Raw genomic sequence first — 15,299 nt, 5'->3', positions numbered from 1 at the left:
CGGGGTAACGGACTATTCGGGGTAATGGTTTTCGGGGTATTGGTTTTCGGGGTACTGGACCATTCGGGGTATTGACTTTCGGGGTGATGGTTTTCGGGGTAATGGTATTCGGGGAAATGTTATAGGATCATCGGGAACATGCACGTAGGCGTGCGAACCGAAGACACGCAGATGACTTAAGTCCGGTTTGCGGCCCCACCGAACCTTGTGCGGAGTCTTAGGAACAGATCGCGAGGGCAGACGGTTCTGCAGGTACGTCGCTGTCAACACCGCTTCGCCCCAATAACGCTTGTCGAGTCCGGCGTCCAGCAACATACACGTGGCCACTTCGGTAATGGAACGGCTCTTCCGCTCGGCTACTCCATTCTGCTGCGGCGTGTACGGTGTGGTGAATTGCGGTTTGATGCCAAAAATATTCGCCGTCCAGCGAACATAATCCTTCAGGATCTGTGCAGCTTCGCTCTTGTTTCGTAGCAGATACGTAACGGTAAATCTGCTGTAGTCGTCCACGATATGCATCACGTACCGATTGCCGCTCGGCGTCGTGTGCTTCAACGGGCCACACAAGTCCGTGTGCACAATATCCAAAAAGGCAGAAGATTTCCAGTCTGTCAACGGAGAAAAGGGACTTCGAGCAGATTTGCCATCCAAGCAGCACTCGCATACTAATTTTAGGTGGCAATCACTCACCTTTACGCCGCTCGCTAGTTGCTCTTTGTTGATTCGCTCGATGGCCGCCCAATCGCGGTGGCCCAACCGTCGATGCCACTGGTGTTGGCAGTTCACCAGATGCTGATGACCTTCGCTAACCTCCAACGCAGATTCGCCGCACCGCATGTAGTACAGGTTGCCACAGCGACCACCCATAGCAACAACGTCGCCAGCAGCATCGACCACTCACTCGGCAACTCGTATCGTATCAGTGCTCTTAGAATACTACACTGAGTAACCGGCTCTGTCCCAGTAAGGACGTTAATGCCAAGAAGAAGAAGTAGATGGCGTCATAGATGGCTATCTTGACATCTTGTTTTGCCCGATATCCGTAGGCCTTATTTAAGCACAATTTCCTGCAAGAATTTCTGAAGAATTGCTTGAAAAACATAAAAGTTTATACAAACTTTGAAAGAATCGATGGATTGAAAAATTAATCGAAAAAACTGTGAGCGGCTATTGGATCAGTCGGTATTTTTATGTGTTTCAATAACTTCTCATGCAAATATTTAGCAAAATTAGGAAAATGTCGATTAGATAAAGATAAAGAAATGCAATTACATAATTTGGTATAAAAGTTTTCCAAGTTCAATTTATTTCGCCGCTAGTTACATATATTTTAAGCTACGCTGTGACATAAAAATAGTATGAATCAACTCAATTGTTATTTTTTATTAAACTTTTGAACACATAACTTGTCTCAAATGAGCGAAATATTGTGCACTGATGGTACTTGGATAAATGGTGCAGGAATTCCTAGAGAAAGGAGATTGGTCAAATCTGGGCCTGGAATGTACACAGATGACTCATATCTCATTTGAAAGATCTAAGTGAGACAAGAACAAGTTTGTATGGGGTCAAAAATATTCGTCGTGGGACAAAAAAGTTATTCCGCATGGTTTGAGATGGATTTTTTATGTATTTTATTATTTTTTTGCTATATTTTTTATCGATTAAAAAGAAAAACATATATTTTTTTCAGCACCTATATGATAATGAAAAGCTCTATGCTTTAAAGAAGTGAATTAGTGAATTAGAGCTTTGATTCAGAGATGAAAATATTACATGGTGATGTTAGACCGTAATAACTTTAAAATCGTTATAAAATATGTACGTATATTCAGTTATGTTTTCTACCAGACCCTGCTACTCACATTAAACTAATTGCAGTTTATTGGCCGACTAATCCTTTTTTTTTCTCGCAATAAGGTAACATTACGACTTGTATATTCAAATAAAAAAGTCAGCTTCATTCGATGAAAAATAATTGGGAGACAGTGGTGAAAGAAAAGTGTGTGGTGTCTTATAAGAGAACTGACTGTAATTGTTTTAGCTAAAGTACATATTTCTCCAGAACGGATTTTGCAAAGAGATCAATAAAACCATCAGCTCAACCTCAATGAACAACATCATCAGCCTTAAAAAACGTTAAATGTGAATTGAAATGCTCATTTGAACTTATCAGTAACATATGCGAAGTTTTAGGATTTCAAGTGTTTAAAACAATGACAATCTAGCTCGCTAGTATAAATCATCTCACGCTGTATACTGCATACGTGGATGTTTAGTGTCACATGTTCTCCTACATTATCCTACCAGTCTTAAGTTAAAATGTCAATCATTATCGTTTTACGAGTTGGTATACGAAAGTCGTGGAGCAAAATGATCAACGCACAATGATTATACCTGTGAGTTGACGGCTACTTTTACTGTAGTAGAACAACCAAGAAGTGTTTCAGCCAGCAAAACCAAATCCGGTAACGACTGCTCGAGATGTGCAGCGATGCTGTGGCGAAATCCTTCTACTTCAATCGCTGAAGGTCACGCTGACTGGCGTCGGTACCGTTCGTCGTTAATGACAGGGAGTTTTAAGCGCAGTTTTCTTACTAACAGGTAGAGGGTAGGCTAAATGTAAGCACCACGATAGATTCTGACGTTGATTATGTCGGAGATGTGCAATCCATCCATCAATACCTGATCGATTCGGGTCCGTTTGCAATAGTGATCGCCAGTTATATTAGTTCGGGAGATTATCTTGGAAGTAGGTGCTGTGAATGACCATATTCTTAGAGGCGGCAAAACAATTAAGCATAGGACATCCATGTTCGCCAGTCGGAGAGCACTTCCCAATCGTCCATCTCTATTCCTAATCTCTCATGATGATCTTGACGTGGAAGCTTGGGTGGTAGGCCTACTTGCGTTCCAGTTGCATCTTTGTCATCATCAGTGCCGTTGATCGTCCGTTGATCCTCAACCTGCACATTCTTTTGTTGGTCGACCACCATCCGATTTCATATTTTTGCATGTCGTTCATCACGATGAAAGCTGTTCCCAACTCAAGTGTGATTACTTCTGAACATTCACATTATTGACATCCTCATGAGTATTTAGCGATCTTAGCGAAGCATTTGTGGAGGTACATGTGCTTAGGCGTCGCCAATGGAACTGATATTGATAGCAAACTGAAATGGTTCTGCTCGGATTATTGGCAGTTTGTTCAAAGCAAACAGTCAAACACTACAGTTACTTCCAGCTCAAATGATTCCTTTCTCTGATAAGCAATAGGATGACAGTATGATGTTATTGATATCAAAGATAGAAGTGTGGTAACTGTCGCGCAGATTTCCAGCACGCTTAAGCTGTGTACGACAAGCGAGGTATTTCCACCAGCGTAGAACAGAATCCAACAACGCAATCACTGTAATGTTAAAACGGATATAGTGTGGAAATTCGTTGCTGAATACATGAACCGCTGGTTTATACAAACATTGTTACGTTTAATTTGTTTTGCTTAGATAGTATGCTTTGAAAGCCTAATTAGTTGTTAAGCAAACGATGAAAAACACAACATTTAAATTGCATTGCTCCGTCAAACTCGGTTCGAGAAACCCCGCAAAGCCTTGCTATGCCACCACATTCAGCCGACGTACATTGCAATCATTCAATGACGATCATTAACCGGCCAGCAGAGTCAGTGAACACGATCACGCTGGGAGAAACTGGGGAGATAATCGGTATCAGTACACATACTCGAACAGCCATCACCTCAACCAGAGGCAGCTACCACACTAGGAGATCATACCGTGGACAAGTGAGAAGCGTCGCCACCACCACATGAGAGCACGAGAGAAAGAATGGAGCGAAAGATCCGTCGGCATCATCATGCTGGAGAAGTTAAGTTCAACACGGCACGCACACCATTAAAGCTCGCCGGCAGAACAAGTGAACGATCGCAAAGGAGTGGAGTTTAATTGTCTTCCATCTGTAAGCCAAACCGCGTGTGCCGTTCAGTCGGCGGTGAGAATTTCCATTTCGGAATTGAACAAAGTGCGTTCGTTAGAAAACCCCTCGAAGACGGCCCACTGGATTAGCTGATCTTATTCTCGACCGGTGAGCAGGTGTAACACCCGGAAACCAGCGCAAGAAATCGATTGGCCAGAGGGAAGAACAACAGGCCAAAAGAAGGTGAGCCGAGTGATCATGGCTTCGGCCTAAATTTTTTCCAAACTAATTTCCGCCATCTTTGATTTGGCAGCTAAATCCGCGTGTGCTTTCCAAGAAGGAGGGATTCGTCGAAAAACCAGACCGTCTGGATTGTCGGCCGCCATTGCCGAAAATCATTCCCGATTGGAAATAGGTGAGCCCAGCTTTAACTGATGCTGGATTCGCTACTCTAACTGTTAATTGATCATTCGGTTATCTAGATGACTGTCCACGCACGGACTCTGGATTAAACACGCTAGGTGGAGACAATCGTGTGAAGAGCAGGAGAAAGTCGAGAATCATCACCGGCCAAGCCGAAAGCCAACTCGATCGCCAGAACCATCCCGACAGAAGCGACTTAGACCGGATCACGTCGCAGAGCAGAGAGCCCCTCTAGAAGGGTAAGATTCGCGCTAGCTGATCTGCAGAGAATTTTGCTGACGTTTCGTCGCCTGCAGGGCTCTTTTCTTTCTTGCAGTTTTGCGCACTCAACGTGCCTAGAGGACGAGACAGGTCGCAGGGTCGCGGCGTCGTAAATCGAACATTCCGTTCGCAATATCACCCACCCCACACACGAAGAGCAGTCGCGCCAAGCAAGGCGCGCAGCAAAGAGGATTTCCGTAGCGGAGTTGCCACGACATTCAGGCGAGACGCGTAATACGGAGGTTTGCTGTACCGGAGGAGTTTTGATCGGGGGTGTGCCTATCGAAAGGTGGTGGATATGTTGGCTAGGAAGGCGGCAGCTGTGCAGCATCAACAGGACCGGTGCAAGGCTTCCCTGGAAGACTATCCGGTGGCGTGAGAGCATGCAGAATCAGTGAGTCCTAGAGTTTAAGAGCAATGCATATTAGCTTTTAAGAATCCTAGTGCAGGATAGCGTAGGAGGTCTCAGGACCGAGAATAGGAGGCCAGGACAGGCAAAATGTTGAATATACGCATTTAAAATGAATTTTGCTGATTTATGATTTTCGTGGTGCACTAGCCCTCAGTGTTTGTGGTCTGACTCTCTTTTCGCTTATGGTAGTTTTGCTCTACCGGGTCGGGAAACTGCAACACTGGCGCCCAACGTAAAATCCACAACATTTAGCTACCGTAAGCGATTTTTTGGTTTTATGAACTTTTTGGTTTTGTGCATTTGATTATCCGGCCTTGATAATCAAGGATATTTTAACCCTTACGCATAATATTTGATATTAAGATATGGATTATACACATTTGACTGACGAAGAAGTGACCTACGAGTTGGCTTTACGCCACGTAGTCAACCTAGGTCCGACCACCCACAGAGGGAAAGTTCTCCGCCTCAAGGCTCTAATCCAAGAGGAGAACCTCAGAGATAGTAAGCCCACTAGTTCGGAACATGTTATGAGTTCCCAATCAAATATAGAACTCTGCCAGTCGCAGGTTCATCAGCTACATATTAGCACCGAAGCAGCCATTCGGGCAGCTGATAATGCGGCTTTGAGTCAAATCCGGACACGTCTTCATCACTATCGCGACCGTTTAAAGCTAATTCGCCCTCCGAGTGACTTGCGGGAAGCGCATGGCATGCTAACCGTGCATGTCGACGTGCTGTTGAACAAAATCAACGGGACAAGTGTAGTGAATGGTGTGCCAAGGAGTGAGAGTGTTGTGAGTCAAGCGCCATCAACCGGCGCAGTGAGACGAAGCGGTGGCGAGAACGAAGGAGCAGTCGGAGGAACGACCGATGCCACAATTCCAGTGGGCGACACTTCGAGGCAAGACTCCACACCACCACCTGTGACGTCATTCTCGGGTGGACAAGGACAAGGATTGCTGTTTTCGAGCTCGTTTCGAGCACGAGACAACGAAGACACTGGTGAAAGAGAGTTTAGACAGCATGCCACATCACCACCACCTCCCTACCATCCCCGGGATCGCAATCCATGGAACTCCACGACACGGGAACACCAGTCGCTAGAAACCCGTGAACTGCAAGCAAGGATAACGGAGATGCAGGAGAGAGAACAGCGGATGCGGGAAGAATACTACCGTATGCGAGATGATCTGGAACGATTGATTCGCCGAGAACGACCGGCGCCGGAGCGAGTGGACGAAAGGAGAATGCAAAAGGCGGTGCACAACTGGCCGTTTAAGTTCCGTGGTGAAAAGGACACGACGTCACTCAACGTATTCTTGGATCGCGTAGAGACCTTCGCGAGGTCGGAAGGAATGAGCGATGCCACACTTTTGAGCTCCATCAAGCATCTTCTCCAAGAGGACGCCATCGACTGGTATGCACGAGCAACGTCGCAGAACCTGTTGCGAACCTGGGAACAGTTCAAGCGAGAGATCCGCAGAGAGTTTTTGCCCAGCGGTTACTCCCAAATTCTTCGCCTGGAGGCCAGCTTCAGATTCCAAGGAAAAGAGGAATCTTTCGCGAAATTCTATCGTGATATATCGGCTCTTTTCCGCTTTGTGGATCCACCTATTCCGGACGACGAGAAGTTCTTTCTGGTGAAGAAGAATATGAACGAAAACTACGCAGCGATCGTCACAGCAGCAAGACCACGTTCATTGGAAGAAATGGTGGAAGTATGCACCGGATACGACGAAACGAGAATGCTCCTGAACAGACAACGCAGAATTCCGATTCCGCATAGTGCGCTACTCGAACCGAACTTCGCTACGCCAGTATCGACCAACAGACCGCCACCGATTCAACATCAGCAACAGCCACAGCGCTTCAGCAGAATCCATGTGGTGGAGGCGGAAGAAAGCATTTCCGAACAGGAACCAGGTGAAGAGCATTGTGAAGACCCTTGGCAACACACAATTGACGAGCTGGTGGAGCAAGTCAACACGTTGAAGCTTAACCTAGAGCGGAGAACTACGAGGCCAAGCTTTGCCGCACGCGACGAAAGGCAGTCAAGGCTGACGGACAGGTACAACCGTACCGAGGCGGACGTTCTGAGAACAGGGCGGCAGCAAATAAGGGAAGCGCAAGCACAGCAGCAGCGGCCACAAACGGCGCCATATCAGCAACGGCAACCACAACAGCAGCCGGAACAGGCTCGAAGCAGAGCGGGCTGGCAAGCGCAGCAGTGGATTCCAACCACGGTGCAAGAACCGAACGAGAGCGACCGGCGGAGCTACCGCCTACAGCCAGAACCGATCAGGCAACCGGAAAGTCACCATGAAGAACAGCAAGGAGCTCCGAACAACCAGCGGCTAGCGATGGTTTGCTGGAACTGCGACGAGGAAGGCCACAGGTTCATGGACTGCCCAAAACCGCAAGCGATCCTTTTCTGCTACCGGTGTGGACGGAAAGGCTACTCGTTGCGCAGTTGCTTCACGTGCCGCACGGACGCGGTAAACTATCCAGCGGAGAACCAGCAGTAGAGGGGAGCAGCTCTCCGCACAACTTCGGAGACCCCTCCGGCATTCCCGAATTCGACAACATCAACTCCATCATCATCAACCCCGGAAGCGACAATCGACCGCACGCCGTTATCTCAGTGCTCGGAAAGGAGTTAACAGCCTTGCTGGACAGCGGAGCGAACTGTTCTCTGCTAGGAGGAGCAAGGGCCACGCTAGCAGAAGAATGCGGTTTGCAGAAAGGAACCGTCTGTGGCGGAATAAAAACGGCGGACGGCACAAAACATAGAATAACCAATTTCGTTTATCTTCCAATCGTCTACAACAACCGCAACGAGGTTCTTCCGGTGCTACTGGTGCCCTCCATTCCGGACTGCATCATTCTCGGAATGAACTTCTGGGAAAAGTTTGGAGTTAAAGCGGTGTGTTGCATAGTCGAATCCCAGCAGGAAGGGGAAGAAGGCAGCGAAGAACAAGAGATGAAGCAGCTGAGTCCCGAACAGAAGAGACGTCTAGAGCAGGCGATCCAAAAGTTCCCGAAAGCGGTTGAAGGCAAGCTAGGACGAACCAGGCTGTACGAGCATCGAATAGACGTAGGAAACGCACCGCCACGGAAGCAACGGCACTATCCCATGTCGCCATATGTTCTGCAGGAGGTGAATAGGGAGATTGACCGGATGATAGCGCTGGATGTGATCGAGGAGGCGCAGTTCTCGCCATGGAACAACCCGCTGGTTGCCGTCAAGAAGAAGACTGGGCAGTATCGCGTCTGCTTGGACGCTAGACACCTCAACTCCATCATGGTGAACGAGGGCTACCCGATTCCCCAGATCGCGGCGATCACCAACAACCTCCGAAGCAGCAAGTATATCTCGTCCATCGATCTCAAGGATGCCTTCTGGCAGTTACCTCTCCATTGCAGTTCGAGGCCGCTAACAGCATTCACCGTCCCATCTAGAGGCCACTTCCAGTTCAAGGTGGTGCCATTCGGACTATGTACAGCTAGCCAAGCTCTGGCGCGACTTATGACACACCTGTTCGCCGACTTAGAACCACTGGTATTTCATTACCTCGATGACATCATCATCTGCTCCGAGACCTTCGAGCAACACATAGCACTTCTAGAAGAAGTAGCCCGCCGGCTACGCCAAGCAAATCTCACGATTTCGGCGGAAAAATCGAAGTTTTGCAGGAAGAGCATGAAGTACCTCGGCTACGTGATTGACGAACAAGGCTGGCGTGTAGACGATGAAAAGATCCAAGCGATCGTGCAGTTTCCAACTCCAACGACAAGAAAAGAAGTGCAGCGTTTTCTCGGTGTCTGTAATTGGTACCGACGCTTCATCGCCGGATTCTCACAACTGGCGGCACCACTTACGAACCTGACGTCAGGCAAAACGAAGTTCCGATGGAGCCCGGTCGCCGAAGAAGCGTTCCTAAAACTGAAAGCAGCCCTGGTTTCGGCACCAGTGCTAGCAATGCCGGACTACAGCAAGCCATTCGCCATAGCGTGCGACGCCAGCGACACTGCAATAGGAGCGGTGCTAACACAGGAGGTCAGCGGTGAGGAGCACCCAATAAGTTACTTCTCGCAGAAGCTTTCGTCGTCGGAAAGGAGGTATTCGGTGACAGAGCGGGAATGTCTCGCGGTGATCAGAGCGATCGAGCAGTTTAGAGGATACGTGGAAGGAATCCGGTTCATTGTGTACTGCGATCATGCGGCGCTCAGCTACTTGAAGTCCATGAAAAACCCGACAGCGCTGATGAGCCGTTGGCTGTTGCGTCTTAATGCGTTCGACTTCGAGATCCGGTACAGGAAGGGATCCATCAACGTTGTTCCAGATGCTCTTTCGAGAACGGTAGCAGAAGCGGTGTTCACCGTAGATCAGGTGCATGATCCGTGGTACAGAAAGCTGGTGGAGAAGGTGAAAAGCGAAGGAGACCAGTTCCCGGACTTTCGCATAGCAAACGACACGCTGTTCAAGAACTGCCGCTGTAAGGACGGAGTCGGTGCAGTCTACCACAAGTGGAAGCAAGTCATCCCGAAAGAAGAAAGATTCCAGCTGATCCGAAGATTTCACGACGAACCAGCAGCGGCGCATCTAGGCTTCTACAAAACTTGGCACAAGATACAAGCCCACTATTACTGGCCGCAGATGCAGCAGGAGATTAGTGATTATGTCAGGAACTGTGCGACCTGCAAAGCGTGCAAAGCACCGGGGAGCAGAATGATGCCACAGATGGGAAACCCGAAGCCGGCGAAAACACCATGGGAGATGATATCAGTGGACTTTGTCGGTCCGCTCACACGTTCCAAACGAGGCAACACGGTGCTGTTGGTAGTAGTAGACTGGGTCAGCAAGTACGTGGTCGTCAAGCCGATGCGAACAGCGGATTCGCAGAAGATGGTGGAGTTCCTAGAAGAAGAAGTTTGTCTGAAGTTTTCTCGTCCACGGCTGATACTGTCCGACAACGGGAAGCAATTCGAGTCGATGGTCTTCAAATCTTGGTTGGCGAAGCACAAGATTGAACACATGAAGACAGCTTTCTACTGTCCACAGGTCAACAACGCCGAACGCGTCAACCGCGTCGTAGTAACCTGTATTCGGGCGTTGCTGGACGGCGATCATCGAGAGTGGGACGAAAAGCTACCGGCAATCACGGCGGCGATAAACGCAGCTCGGCACGAGGCAACGGGTGTGAGTCCGCACGAAGCCAACTTTGGGCGAAACCTGTTGTTGCACACAGACCTCTACACACAGCAGGAGCTCAACACGCCAGAAGATCCGAAGGTAGCGCAGGACCTGAGACTCTCAGCAATTCATCGAATCCAGAAGCTGATCATCGAGCGGATCAAGAACAGCCACCAGCGTGCGAAGCAGCGATACAATCTTCGCACAAGATCAGTAGCGTTCAAAGTAGGAGATTTGGTTTGGCGACGATCATTCGTTCTCTCGTCAAAGGCGGATCAGATCAACAGCAAACTAGAGCCGAAATTTGTTCCGGCGATCGTGAAGGAAATCCTCGGGACGAACCTCTACGTGTTGGAAGATGTTCTGAGCGGCAAAAAGGGAAGATTCCACGCGAAGGACATCAAGGCGGACTAAGCGAAAGTGTTCAAGCTATGCAAACAGGCGGTGCCTGTCAACGACGAAGCAGAACGCTGAAAAAACACCATGATTGGGCACAATTACAGCGACCAGGAGGGCATAGAGAATCGATCTGATTCTGCACTTCCGTTACATCGATTTGAAGACATCATCCACGGGGATCTACGTTCCTAAAAGCGAGATTCCGGACCGGACGAGCTATGTACACAGGCGGTGCCTGTAGACCAACAACAGTAGCGATCAAAAACACCGTTTTGGGAGCATCAACCACGAAGACTGAGTGAGACGAACCGCTGCAATATAACTCACCTCAGCGACACCGATTGTGAGCCGATAGCAAGGATTTCCGTTCATCCGAGCGAGGTTCCAAAACGTTAAAGCTATGTCCGCAGGCAGTGCCTGTTAACCATGAGTACCACGCTCCAAAACACGTACCAAGCGGGAAAATGGCAGGAAGTCAGGTGTGATGAGCAATAAATTCGATACGACTACCTCTCCACCTCGACGTTTCGTCAGCTTTGTTGTAGATCACGATCATCGCAAGAGACAGTACACGATTTGCGATCCCATCCTTCAGAAATCCGGACTGGCACAGTAGCAGGTAGGAGAAACAACGAGTGGTACCGAAACACTTCCATCGCGCCAGGAAGCGTACCGCGCGCCGTTCGCGAAGCGGGAGAAATCGCACCCTGTGTCTTTGGAAACGGGGAGCAGGGATCTCGGCAGTGCACCAGCTGGCTTTCGGATAGGAGGAGTGGAGAGTCGGAGATCGACGACCAACCATCGGTTCGACGCGGCTCAAAGCTTACGGCCACTATCAGGCGCAGCGAAATCGCATCTGGTATCACTGAGAGAGGAGGAATCGAGGCGAAGCCTACAGCGGGCGAGGGAGATTGGGACCCTGAAAGCCATCGTGAGTAGGGAGGCTCCAAATACCATTATAAGCACCTAGCAAATCGACAGCCTACAGCGGGCAAGGGAGATTGGGACCCTGAAAACCATCGTGAGTAAGGAGGCTCCAAATACCAACAAGAATAACGCAGCAAGACATCAGCCTACAGCGGGCGAGGGAGATTGGGACCCTGAAAACCATCGTGAGTAAGGAGGCTCCAAATACCAACAAGAATAACGCAGCAAGACATCAGCCTACAGCGGGCGAGGGAGATTGGGACCCTGAAAGCCATCGTGAGTAGGGAGGCTCCAAATACCATTACAAGCACCCAGCAAATCGACAGCCTACAGCGGGCAAGGGAGACTGGGACCCTGAAAACCGTCGTGAGTAGGGAGGCTCTAGATACCGAAAACAGGACAATGAATCAAGCGCAGCGACATCCCGAGAAGCACCATCATCAAGCTATGTCGGCAGCATGCTGCCAACCAGGAAGAGAAACGCTCACAACAAAACACACCTAGTGGTCATGCCGTTAGCCGATCGTGACAAATCGAGCACATCAACAATACGACCACCATCACTACATAGAGCTATGAGTGGCACCACTACGAAGAAACGAAATACGATCTCGGCGATCCAACCAATCCACGACTGGAGCGGTGCACACGAACCCTCAAGTGTTTCCAGTCAATTCGAATGCGTGGCCAAGGGTTAAAGATCTGGGGGTCGTCATGGAATCTTCATCCCAAAGGTAACGCGACCAGGGGCGCGGTAAAACCCTATTTCTCGGGCCCATGATGATTTAGTCGCGGAAATGCTTCTTTCCTCAGTATATCCGCACAAACGAAAACAAAACCATTTTTCCTTAGTCTGTAAATATAGCTTCTTAATGTTTAGTGCGAAATTAAGCCTATTTTAGTCAACACAGTAGGCTAGAATCCAACATGAATGAAGATTTGCCGTAGGATTTGATGAAGCTGGACAAGGACTTTGGTCAGAGACGATTTGAGAGGTCGAAGAATCTGCCAGGCGCAGCTGGTGTAAAGTTTGGTATAGATTAAGATTACATAATTAAGGCGATAGTGGAGATCTGATTTGGCAAGCAGCCGAGGCTTGCGTATGATGAAGTTTAGTAGAGTTTAGGCACACGATATAGCTTGAGGTCTGCTCAAGAGCTTAGTTGACCAACTTGTCTCTGACCATCATCCTGAAGGAGGAGTGAAGTTTTTGGAATTTTTCATAAATCGCTTGATCAACGATTTATGAAAAATTCTTCCGCTACGGTAGAGTTATGTTACGTTTAATTTGTTTTGCTTAGATAGTATGCTTTGAAAGCCTAATTAGTTGTTAAGCAAACGATGAAAAACACAACATTTAAATTGCATTGCTCCGTCAAACTCGGTTCGAGAAACCCCGCAAAGCCTTGCTATGCCACCACATTCAGCCGACGTACATTGCAATCATTCAATGACGATCATTAACCGGCCAGCAGAGTCAGTGAACACGATCACGCTGGGAGAAACTGGGGAGATAATCGGTATCAGTACACATACTCGAACAGCCATCACCTCAACCAGAGGCAGCTACCACACTAGGAGATCATACCGTGGACAAGTGAGAAGCGTCGCCACCACCACATGAGAGCACGAGAGAAAGAATGGAGCGAAAGATCCGTCGGCATCATCATGCTGGAGAAGTTAAGTTCAACACGGCACGCACACCATTAAAGCTCGCCGGCAGAACAAGTGAACGATCGCAAAGGAGTGGAGTTTAATTGTCTTCCATCTGTAAGCCAAACCGCGTGTGCCGTTCAGTCGGCGGTGAGAATTTCCATTTCGGAATTGAACAAAGTGCGTTCGTTAGAAAACCCCTCGAAGACGGCCCACTGGATTAGCTGATCTTATTCTCGACCGGTGAGCAGGTGTAACACCCGGAAACCAGCGCAAGAAATCGATTGGCCAGAGGGAAGAACAACAGGCCAAAAGAAGGTGAGCCGAGTGATCATGGCTTCGGCCTAAATTTTTTCCAAACTAATTTCCGCCATCTTTGATTTGGCAGCTAAATCCGCGTGTGCTTTCCAAGAAGGAGGGATTCGTCGAAAAACCAGACCGTCTGGATTGTCGGCCGCCATTGCCGAAAATCATTCCCGATTGGAAATAGGTGAGCCCAGCTTTAACTGATGCTGGATTCGCTACTCTAACTGTTAATTGATCATTCGGTTATCTAGATGACTGTCCACGCACGGACTCTGGATTAAACACGCTAGGTGGAGACAATCGTGTGAAGAGCAGGAGAAAGTCGAGAATCATCACCGGCCAAGCCGAAAGCCAACTCGATCGCCAGAACCATCCCGACAGAAGCGACTTAGACCGGATCACGTCGCAGAGCAGAGAGCCCCTCTAGAAGGGTAAGATTCGCGCTAGCTGATCTGCAGAGAATTTTGCTGACGTTTCGTCGCCTGCAGGGCTCTTTTCTTTCTTGCAGTTTTGCGCACTCAACGTGCCTAGAGGACGAGACAGGTCGCAGGGTCGCGGCGTCGTAAATCGAACATTCCGTTCGCAATATCACCCACCCCACACACGAAGAGCAGTCGCGCCAAGCAAGGCGCGCAGCAAAGAGGATTTCCGTAGCGGAGTTGCCACGACATTCAGGCGAGACGCGTAATACGGAGGTTTGCTGTACCGGAGGAGTTTTGATCGGGGGTGTGCCTATCGAAAGGTGGTGGATATGTTGGCTAGGAAGGCGGCAGCTGTGCAGCATCAACAGGACCGGTGCAAGGCTTCCCTGGAAGACTATCCGGTGGCGTGAGAGCATGCAGAATCAGTGAGTCCTAGAGTTTAAGAGCAATGCATATTAGCTTTTAAGAATCCTAGTGCAGGATAGCGTAGGAGGTCTCAGGACCGAGAATAGGAGGCCAGGACAGGCAAAATGTTGAATATACGCATTTAAAATGAATTTTGCTGATTTATGATTTTCGTGGTGCACTAGCCCTCAGTGTTTGTGGTCTGACTCTCTTTTCGCTTATGGTAGTTTTGCTCTACCGGGTCGGGAAACTGCAACAACATATTACTAGAACACTGAATTAAGATAATACGATTTGATATTTGTGTCCAACTGTTACCTAAAGCGACGTGTTTGTCAAACGCACATACCTATATCCTTATTATTTTATCTCCGTATGTTTTAAATATTAACATTGCAGCAATACAAAACGTCCTGAAATCTGTGTCAAATCACAATATTTGAAAAATATAAACGGGGTAAAATAAAAACATGCATAAGTACAAACATACGCACAAGTTCAAAACATTTGCGCAAGAAAATATTATTTCATAGAAAACTGTTCAAAACATACCTCTTTTCACATCTTTCCAGCTTACATAACTTTTTTCTCCCACGACGAATATTTTTGGTCCCATATCAACTTTTTCTTGTCTCATTTAGATCTTTCAAATGATATATGAATCATCCGTGTACATTCAGGGACCAAACCCCATACATTTTTGCCCAATCTCCTTTCTGGAGGAACTTCATGGGGAATCCCAGTTAAAATTTATTGAGAAATTCCTGGAAGAGTTTCTAATACAATTTCTCTATTATTTTTAACTAATTCTTAAGAGAAATCGTGGATGACTTTAAGGAACCTATATAAAAATGTTTGGAAACATAATTGGAAAAATTGCCGATTTTTTTTTCATAAACTCTAGAATAAAACTTTGGCAATTTTCTTTTAAAAACTTGTGTATGAATCGTTGGAATGAATC

The 15,299-nt window shown here is 48.0% G+C and overlaps 2 long non-coding RNA genes across 4 annotated transcripts; both read left to right on the top strand.

Moving 5' to 3' along the window:
• Positions 1 to 3,487: 3,487 nt before the first annotated feature.
• Positions 3,488 to 5,143, top strand: LOC110679188. 2 transcript variants are annotated; one of them, XR_002502291.1, is made up of 4 exons: positions 3,488 to 4,176; positions 4,247 to 4,348; positions 4,416 to 4,595; positions 4,653 to 5,143. It is a non-coding gene; the product is annotated as an uncharacterized LOC110679188 (long non-coding RNA). The 2 variants fall into 2 exon arrangements; XR_002502290.1 differs by having other exon boundaries at positions 4,416 to 5,143.
• Positions 5,144 to 12,753: 7,610 nt separating this feature from the next.
• Positions 12,754 to 14,490, top strand: LOC110679167. 2 transcript variants are annotated; one of them, XR_002502276.1, is made up of 4 exons: positions 12,754 to 13,523; positions 13,594 to 13,695; positions 13,763 to 13,942; positions 14,000 to 14,490. It is a non-coding gene; the product is annotated as an uncharacterized LOC110679167 (long non-coding RNA). The 2 variants fall into 2 exon arrangements; XR_002502275.1 differs by having other exon boundaries at positions 13,763 to 14,490.
• Positions 14,491 to 15,299: the final 809 nt, after the last annotated feature.

Source organism: Aedes aegypti, chromosome 3 (genome assembly GCF_002204515.2).
Source record: "Aedes aegypti strain LVP_AGWG chromosome 3, AaegL5.0 Primary Assembly, whole genome shotgun sequence".
Lineage (NCBI taxonomy): Eukaryota > Metazoa > Arthropoda > Insecta > Diptera > Culicidae > Aedes > Aedes aegypti.
The sequence above is the reverse complement of the archived record's forward strand: the minus strand, read 5'-3'. Positions and strand labels throughout refer to the sequence as shown.